Source organism: Stegostoma tigrinum, chromosome 16 (genome assembly GCF_030684315.1).
Source record: "Stegostoma tigrinum isolate sSteTig4 chromosome 16, sSteTig4.hap1, whole genome shotgun sequence".
Classification (NCBI taxonomy): domain Eukaryota; kingdom Metazoa; phylum Chordata; class Chondrichthyes; order Orectolobiformes; family Stegostomatidae; genus Stegostoma; species Stegostoma tigrinum.
The window spans coordinates 38,881,311-38,889,425 of record NC_081369.1 but is presented as its reverse complement, the minus strand read 5'-3'; the positions used below and the strand labels follow the sequence as shown (position 1 = coordinate 38,889,425).

At 39.4% G+C, this 8,115-nt stretch overlaps 1 protein-coding gene across 1 annotated transcript in view; it reads left to right on the top strand.

The window, feature by feature from the left end:
* The first annotated feature begins 1,302 nt into the window (after positions 1-1,302).
* Positions 1,303-8,115, top strand: part of dpep1 (dipeptidase 1) — a 66,833-nt gene continuing 60,020 nt past the window's right edge. Inside the window, exon 1 of the mRNA XM_048546858.2 lies at positions 1,303-1,392. The gene's annotated coding sequence lies outside the window, so the exon portion shown is untranslated. The remainder of the gene's footprint in view (positions 1,393-8,115) is intronic.

Here is an 8,115-nt window from a genome sequence, read left to right as displayed (position 1 = left end):
CCACAATTAGATCCAGTAATGCATTCTTCCTCATAGGGACAGCAGACAGAATCAAGAAAATTCTCCTGATCAGGCTTCTGAACCTTCTTCCCCTGCAATCTCAGTTTATTGTTGGAAAATAAATCTGCCATTATCACACCTTTGCAGGTTTGCATCCCTCTATAATTTCCTTGCAACATAACAGAATCTCTACTGTTTAAAAACTCTAATTCAATGCCAAATTCATGATTTTTTTAGTCAGCCTGGAAAGTGTCACTCTGGGGATTGTTCACCATATGCAACATACTTGATTAGGTTAAAGCAAAAGAAAAAAAAATACATGCTCACATCCTAGAATCCCGTACAGTATGGAAACAGGCCCTTTGGCCCAAAAAGTCCACGCTAATCCTCAGAGACCCATCCCCCTACAACCCACCTAATCTACACATCCCTGAACACTATGGGCAATTTAGCACAGCCAATCCACCTAGCCTGCCCATTTTTGGCCTGTGGCAGGAAACCGGAGCACCCAGAGGAAACCCACGGAGACACAGGGAGATTGTGCAAATCCCTGAGGGTGGAATTGAACCTTGGCCCGTAGTGCTGTGAGACAGCAGTGCTAACCACCGAGCCACCATGCCACCCAAAAATTTAAATGTTGCCAACTGCCACGGTGGGATCTGAAACAGGTCCCCAGCACATTTACTAAGTCTCTGGAATGACAAGTACTAGTGATAATACCACGAGGCCATCACCTTCCCAAAGAATTCAGAAGGGCTTTGTGATACAAAAACAAATAAAGATAAGGGCAATGATACTCAGTTAAAACCAAAAGTTATAATTTACAGCCCTAAAATAACAAAAAAATGCTAAAATTAAAATTGAACTTATATTGAATGAGCTTTATGAGAGACAGTTCTCAGCCAGGCAAGACAACTTTATCTCAAAACTTTATATTACATTTATTTGGCTATTTTGAGGAAGATTTATTAAACATTACACAAGAATGACAGAAATTTAACTCATTCTGCATCACCTTCATTTCCTTAATGCAATTACCTCAACTCATTAGTGGTTAAGCTTTTGCATAACATTTGAGTGAAGAAATTGCAATGAAAATAGAAAATATATTCTCACATGTAATATACGATATCCAAGTGACAGCACTAAAAGTTTTCACTTCTCATTCTCCAAACCTTACAAAATTTCTGAGCTACTTTTCTTTTCCTTCCTGCGCACTCATTTTAAGGAAGCAGTGCTCATTATTTTAAAAATTAAATAGAACAGCAAATTTCATAGCTAAAGCGAAATCCAGAAACATAGTTGTGTCTGAACCCTGTCGAGACATTTAGCATTTAATTGTATGGGAACATGTAAATTTATCATACTTGTGTGACTGGTACCAGACTAAAGGTCAGTTTATCTAAATATAAATTAATTTTTAATGGCATGATAATTTTTAATTACTGCTAGAAATCCTCTTTCGTACTGAAATTCAAATTTTAATAAGTATGATCTCCCAGACCCTCAGATTTGAATTATTATTGAAGACTTTTAAAGGTGAAAGAATTTTAAAAATGTTTAAACTTTTTCATATTGGCTCTTCTACCTCATTCATGAGAGGTAAGGATTGACAACGTTGTTAAAAGGAAATCCAAAAGTCTTTTACAGACATTGAAGTAATAAAGGGTACTCAGATGAAAAGTCAAATCTATTAGTTAATGGTACAAGGACTGAGGCACAAGGACTTCAGATTTTGGATAAATATTGCATGGCAGATGTAGGAAGAATCTTTTTATACATGAGTGGCAATTGACCTGGAACCTGCTGCCCAAGAGAATGGTGCTTTAGAAGAAATAAAATGAGCATGAGAGCAGTAAACTCAAAAGGTTATGGGAACAGAGCAGGAAAGTGAGACTAATTGGAATTATCTGCAGGGAGGCATCATGGAACATGGAACATAGAACAAAGGAGAAAGAAAAAAGACTGTGTCCAATTTTGGGGGCCACACCTCGGGAAGGACATTGTGGCACTGGAGCGTATCCAGCGGAGATTCACAGAGATGATCCCTGGAATGGTAGGCCTAACATACGATGAACGGCTGAGGGTCCTGGGATTGTATTTAGAAGGTTAAGGGGAGATCTAATAGAAATATACAAGATAATGTATGGCTTAGAAAGGGTGGACGCTGGGAAGTTGTTTCCGTTAGGCGGGGAGACTAGGACCCGTGGGCACAGCCTTAGAATTAGAGGGGGTAAATTTTAAATGGAAATGGGGAGACATTTCTTCAGCCAGAGGGTGGTGGGCCTGTGGAATTCATTGCCATGGAGTGCAGTGGAGGCCGGGACGTTAAATATCTTCAAGGCAGAGATTGATAAATTCTTGATCTCACAAGGAATTAAAGGCTATGAGGAGAGTGCAGGGACGTGGAGTTGCAATGCTCATCAGCCATGATTAAATGGCAGAGTGGACTCGATGGGCCAAATGGTCTTATTACCAAACCTATGTCTTATGGTCTTAAAATTACAGCACAGGAATAGGCTCTTCAGCCCTCTAAGCCTGCACCAACATGCTGCCCGTCACAGCTAAAACCCCCTACCCTTGCGGGGATCGTACCCCTCTATTTCTATCCTATTCATGCATTTGTCAAGACACTTTTTAAAAATCACTATCGTATCTGCTTCCTTTACTTCCCCTGGCAGCAAGTTCCAGGCACCCACCACCCTCTGTGCAAAAACTTGCCTCATGTATCACCTTTAAACCTTGCCCCTCACACCTAGGTGGGCTGACATGTCTCCTTTTCTTTTAACTCAATGAGTCTAAAGGTAAGAACGTACAACAGCCAGATACCTTTATTTTTAGAAGGAATGCTTTACTGTTTTGATATTTTTATCTAAATTGTTTTCATAGGAGATGAAAGCTTTACAAAATTGGGAGGTTGAACTATCTAAAGTGGCCCGGTTCCAACTGACTTGTAAAATATATATATGTGGCCCAATCAACAAAGGATGGAATTGGATTGGCCAGCCCTTCTCCTGAATGCATCAACCACTGCTTTGTTCAACATCAGTCAAGAAAACACAATGGGGTGAATTTCCATAAGGGCTAAGGGGTTGATTGTTTGGGGATTTATGCTGGAATTCTTAATGATTCACTGTAACCATGTGAAAACCCTGGTAAATTAGTATAAATATAATTTATCTCTTTAGTCCAGGGTTTCTACAGATCTTCAGCAAAGCTTAGATGGGAAATCAGCAGTGCCTTCCCTAAAGAATTAATGGGGACCCAGTGGCAGTAATGGCTCAAACTAATTTTTTTTTGGCATCGATTGCCCATGGTTAGCACATGAAAGGTTGTAATAGTCAACAATTTCAAACCAAAAATGGCTTTCAGAGTCCTAAACCCTGATTTATTTATTGAAGCGCCCTGTCACTCAAGCAGTGGGGCACCCACTGGTTAGCCACACAAAATGACATCAGCCACACTGACCATGAAGGTGCCATCTTTTCAATTTCACCCCATACCTGAGCTGTTCTGACCCTCAGGTAAAACCACCAGAGATTACTCCATCAAAATAGTGAACAATCCCATGATCCTCTTGGACTATGGCAACTTTAGGGTCTTAAGCTTATTAATAGGGTTGGATGGTGATTTACCCTAAGTGGAGACTCTTAGAACCTCATTAATACCAGGCACAAAAACATATGTTAGTCAAAAACAATGGTTCTTTAAATAGATCATTTTCACTACTCTGCTTGGCATCTGGCTAAATAATGCAATAAAGAGGTACCTGCATAGCATAGATCAATTTAAGTTGCTTGGAAATGAGCAGTAATCATGTTTGTTTGGAAATGCCCACCAGGTCTGTTTCACAACAGTTGGTAATAACTTTTACGAGTCTGTACCTGGGAACTGTGCACTGCTGCCGAAATGCAAACTTTAATGTACTATAATGTGCTATAGTGTCATTGGAAGTGGATTCATTTCTCCTGTGCTAAATTACTAATTTTGTTTGTTCCTTAAGGGGTGACTCTAAATATAAACAACAAAAGTAAAATAATTAGCAGACTTGTATGTTTCTTTTCCATAGAATCTGGAGAACAGAAACTGACATTGATCTGAATTGGTTGACTTTTTAAATACAATTCTTCACCTCTAGCTATGCTTTTAACTGATATTTTTAATAAAGGTTCCAGATTCTATTCCACTATGAATGTTTACTAGTCTATGGTTCCCTGGATTATTTCTGCTTATCTTCTTGAACAGATATGGTCTGTGTTTACCAGGCTTCTGACGCTTTTCATCTCTCTCAATTTTTACATCTGGATAGTGTTTCTGCTATCAGAGATAATGGGAACTGCAGATGCTGGAGAATCCAAGATAACAAAATGTGGAGCTGGATGAACACAGCAGGCCAAGCAGCATCTTAGGAGCACAAAAGCTGACGTTTCGGGCCTAGACCCTTCATCAAGGTCTTTTCTGATGAAAGGTCGAGGCCCGAAATGTCAGTTTTTGTGCTCCTAAGATGCTGCTTGGCCTGCTGTGTTCATTTAGCTCCACATTTTGTTATCTCAGTGTTTCTGCTATGCCCAGTTTACTTTCTTTGAGTAGCAATGGACATAATTCATCAAGAAATGGCCTCCTTAAGTTTGGTTATATTAGTTAGTATCTCACTTGTTTCTATTTTAAACTTTGCAATATCTAACTTCTCCTTTTGTTAGTTCCTCTTTAGAAGCCTCATCAATAAAAACTAGTGAAAAGTATCTATTCAACACCCGTGCTAATGCACTTTCATCTCATGTGAGGTGATCTTGCCCATCCCTGAATGGCCCTATTCCTGACCTAATTCTCTGTTTACTATTTATCTGCCTTTTGAAAATATCTTTTGGTATTTTCGTTTCCATTTCCTCTTTATTTCATGATTGTTTGTTTAACTTCTTTCCTCGGTCCATCATATTCCCTTTGACAACTTTTCACATTATTTATGTACAGTGCATATGCCCTTATTCTTAGATTCAAATTTATATTGGTTCTTTATCTTCTCATGGTGACTCTCCTTTGGGTAGTTGAACCTACTTTTTAGTGGAATATAATTCTTCTGAACTCTAACCATCCGTACACTGTTGTCTGTCAATATTTTGTGAAGTTTATAGCTTTTATCTCCTTTAACTTTCCTCATAGTTGCCCTTTTCTTATCTATTACTTTGCTTTTTGTACTGTATATATCTGTCTGAATTATCACCTAACCTTGCTGATAATGTATCTCACCCTTGGAAGCACTTTAGTAAATTCTGACTGCAACCCAACAAAAACCTAATGTGATTGCTCCTAACGTGTGGCAAAATATTTGATATATTCGCCTATACATTTTTCCTTTCATTTCCTTTACAGGTTTAGTCTGTTTCTACATCCTTAATAAAGTAAGCAACCTCTTTCTCTCCTCTATCTCAACCCACATGTTTACTGTTACTTTCTCTGTTCCCTTTTTCCTTTCTTGCTCCTTCTGTTATATATTTCTGATAGTACAGCTACTCCACCAACCCTCCTTCTTCTCCTCTCATCTCTACAGCCTGTAATATTTATGCCTCAAGCTTCTTATGTTCTGTAGTCATTTTTATTGCATTTCTTTTCTTAATACTGCTATTTTATTCCGAACACTGTATTTTGCTGAACTTGCGAATTAAGATATTTTTATCTTTCATGAACAAATGTTACTTCATGTAACCATTTCTGTTCTCTAATTATTAATGTTATCTTTCTGTCATTTAGTATAACTATCTTTGCTGTCATAACTTACATTTCCAAGTGCTTAGTTTACTATTATTTGCAACCAAAGAATATTTAAGGTCCAATTACATTGCTCCTGATAGGGGAGGCAACAGCCTAGTAGTATTATCATTGGACTGTTAATCCAGGCAATGTTTTGAGGACCTAGGTTTGAGTTCCGCCACAGCAAATAGTGGAATTTGAAAATCTGGAATTAAGAGTCTAATGATGACCGTGAGTTTTTTGTTGACTGTTGGAAAAACCCATCTGGTTCACTAACACCCTTTAGGATCGGAAACTGCCATCCATGACCGGTCTAGCCTACATGGTGCTCCAGGCCCACAGTAATGTAGTTAACTCTTAACTGTCCTCTGGGTAATTAGGAAGGAGCAATAAGTGCTGGACTAGCCAGTGACACTCTCATCCCATTACTGAACAAACATAAAACCTCACTATGAATGCTAAAGTGTAGTCCACTTCAGCTGCCCAACACCTCCCTATCTCAATAGTGATTTGTCTTCCATAAAACTGTATCTACCACCATCTTTCCACCAGATATTCGCTGTCGTCTGCACTATTCGCCTGTCACAAAGTCTTATGTTGCCTAACAATCTGGAGATTATCAATCTCAAACACCTTCTTTTTCTCTTAGCCCACCCTCAGCAGAACATATTCCTTGTCATACCTGATACGGTGGTTTTGGGCATTGATCACAATAACCATTCCTTTTCAGCCTCCCCTTCCAAGTTGATTTCCAACTTCTAAATGCCCCTTCGCCTGGCATCAGGTGATCAACACAATTAACTTTTTATCCTTTCAATTTTGCAATTCTTCCCTTCCCATCCATTTCCTTTGGAAACCTATGGGATAGTTTTTCAACTTACCATCCAGGCATTGAACAGGTATTATGTATCAGTTGCTTGCCATAGAAACTACACGTTATAAGTTATGTTGAAGTTAATACTCATGAAAATCATGACTGTCTAAAGAGCTGAAAATCCACAATGCTTGACTTATGTCCAGAAGCAAATTGAAAATATACCCAACAGTATTAAGCTTGAACAATTGACTGAAGTCAGCTGTTTAGTTACTAGAGAAGATTAAGGTGTTTTTTTTATTCTACTCAGATACTAGATAAATGAGCAATTAATACAGAGTGACTAACCTACACACAAATGTAGACCCTCTGCTGTCTTAAAATGTAACCTAGTGCAGGAGGCAAGGGATGCCCATTTGATGCCATCAGAAGGCTTCTTTAATTATGTAGATTAGGATCCAATGTCATCATCAGGTCCCAAGTACATGTTTAATAGTGAGTTGGGCATGGAATTGTGTGATTTACTTACAAGGTGAAATCAGGTCCAAACTGGTAAGTAGTTTTGTGTTCTTCATGGGTCAGGATGCACAGCAGAGCTGATTACTGATAGCTGTTCTTTTGGTGCCGGCTGTTATTATTATAAGATAATGGTTCTGAATGGATTAATGGTAAAATTCTACCTTGCTAGTGTCACACAGCCTTTGGGTAGAGAATCAGAGAGTCTAGCATAAAGACCTGATGGACGCAGACATGTCATCTCTGGCTCCTCATCATCTTAAGTAATTGTGTCTACTAATCAGTGTAAATTGTACCTAATGGTATCATTCAATAAACTGCCATTTTGTGATGCACTGCAAGTGCCTCTTCTTGTTACGACCCATTGGTGGTCTATCCTCTACCACTGATGCTTAGACTGGCCCTTAAACTCAGCCTGGAAAAGGTAACAGATCTGTGTCCAAGACACAAGGTGCTGAATGTTTGGAAATACAAAGCCCAGTTGAAACCTTGATCAACAATAACATAAGACCGTAAGACCATAAGACATAGGAGTGGAAGTAAGGCCATTTGGCCCATCGAGCCCACTCTGCCATTTAATCATGGCTGATGGGCATTTCAACTCCACTTCCATGCACTCTCCCCGTAGCCCTTGATTCCTTGTGAGGTCAAGAATTTATTATCAATTTATCTTGAAGACATCTAACGTCCCGGCCTCCACTGCTCTCCGTGGCAATGAATTCCACTGGCCCACCACTCTCTGGCTGAAGAAATGTCTCCTTATTTCTGTTTTAAATTGGCCCCCTCTAATTCTAAGGCTGTGCCCACGGGTCCTAGTCTCCCTGCCTAACGGAAGCCAACTTCCCAGCATCCACCCTTTCTAAGCCATGCATTATCTTGTGAGTTTCAATTAGATCTCCCCTCAACCTTCTAAACTCTAATGAATACAATCCCAGGATCCTCAGCCGTTCATCATATGTTAAACCTACCATTCCAGGGATCATCCGTGTGAATCTCCGCTGGACACACTCCAGCGCCAGTATGTCCTTCCTGAGGTG